The sequence below is a fragment of the Coregonus clupeaformis genome, chromosome 29 (assembly GCF_020615455.1).
Source record: "Coregonus clupeaformis isolate EN_2021a chromosome 29, ASM2061545v1, whole genome shotgun sequence".
NCBI lineage: Eukaryota > Metazoa > Chordata > Actinopteri > Salmoniformes > Salmonidae > Coregonus > Coregonus clupeaformis.
The window spans coordinates 12,464,141-12,465,898 of record NC_059220.1 but is presented as its reverse complement, the minus strand read 5'-3'; positions in this window follow the sequence as shown (position 1 = coordinate 12,465,898).

The window sequence follows — 1,758 nt, the reverse complement described above, 5'->3', positions numbered from 1 at the left end:
GGTGGAGAATGTTATTTGCACAAGTTATGTTTGAATGTGTATTATTAAAATTGTTAAACAAAACTTTAATTTGTCTCTTTGTTTTGATATTTGATTTCTGTGGAGGAGGAGATGAGAAGATGGATTGGCCACACCCTCTGAAAGCCCCCCTCCAACATCACCAGTCAAGCTCGATCCTGGAACCCACAAGGGAAACGGAAAAGAAGGCACCAGAGAAACCTGGAGGTGGGAGCTTGAAGCAGACACCAAAAGATCAGGCATGGGATGGAACGAGATTGAGAAGACAGCACAGAACAGAGTGCAATGGAGAGGAGTCGTCGATGGCCTATGCTCCCTGGGTAGCGGGCCCCGTGTAGCTCAGTTGGTAGAGCATGGTGCTTGCAACGCCAGGGTTGTGGGTTCGTTTCCCACAAGGGGCCAGTATGAAAAAAAAAAATGTATGCACTAACTTTAAGTCGCTCTGGATAAGAGCGTCTGCTAAAATGACTAAAATGTTATCCTGAATACATTTTTATGGCATAGGAAATGGGAGCTACACTTTTTCCTCTTTTGAATCAAGGAAAATATACAGTGATCACAAGTTTATTAATTTAAGCCTTGAAAATACATTTATTTAAGATTGATTGTGGTGCGCCCAGCTGGACAAAAAAAGTATGTGTGGAGACTGTAGCTGTCCAGGATTTGGTGACCACTGCTCCATAGGAAACATGAGGAACCCCCCATTGTGCAGGTCTATCTTCTCATTTCCACTAGATGTCAGGATAGTACAGAATGATGGTCTACTATAGTATATTTTCCGCCAAGGGTAGGCGACAAGCACCAAGTGACATTTCGGGAGAACCTGGCAACGTGTTACAAGACATGTATCGCGTGTTCAGTGAACTGTAGTGTTCAGGATTTTGCAGGTAGAGCTGACACAATTCCACATTCTGTATGACAGGTCTGATCAGGGTACATTCAGGTCATGTATATTCTCCACGATAAATGTGCATTCTAGCATTTCTGTGAAGTTGCAACCACCTGGCAACTATTCATTAATTTAATAATTAGCCAATGTTTTCATGTGCATACATATAAATCATGTGGTTATGTGAAGGTATTGTAGGATTCCACATTTTTCTTTCTGACATCTGCGTCTAAGCAACATGCATGTAGCTAGGTGCCTACATACAATATGTAATGTAGTACATATATTCTAATTGTCACTTAATATGGATTCCATGGCGTCTGTAAAAATTAGACAATATAAAAGTCCTGTCCATCAACATTATCATATGCGAATTTAAGTTTTACAAGTCTTCAATGCAAACGTGTATACAAGTTTGCAGTATAGAATTGGAAAACCTTACTGGCCTTATGACAACGTCATTGAAATGTATAAGTGGGCTTGGGCTAGTGTTTTTCCCTCTGGAATATTCAGTCTCATGTCACTACGTCATTCAGAGGAAGGGCGGTGCCGTTCAGGTAATGCAGAGCAAAGAGGGAACGGCGAAGCGAGAGGATTTACTCCGCCAATATTCTGTGCGTGAGATTGTTGTATGGAGGTCAATGAGAGTGTCGAATTATGTGAGGCTTATTTGATCGAATAGATGTTTCGTAATGTTTAGGCTGTTACAAATTTACTGATATAAGTTGATGCACGTGGCATTCCGGCAACTTTGAGAAAAATAACTTGGTTGTGTCTGTTGTTCACACGCATAGCCTATCTGCACTCTTATTGGCTAGAATGGTCCCATCTGATCTTGCCTGCCTTCCATC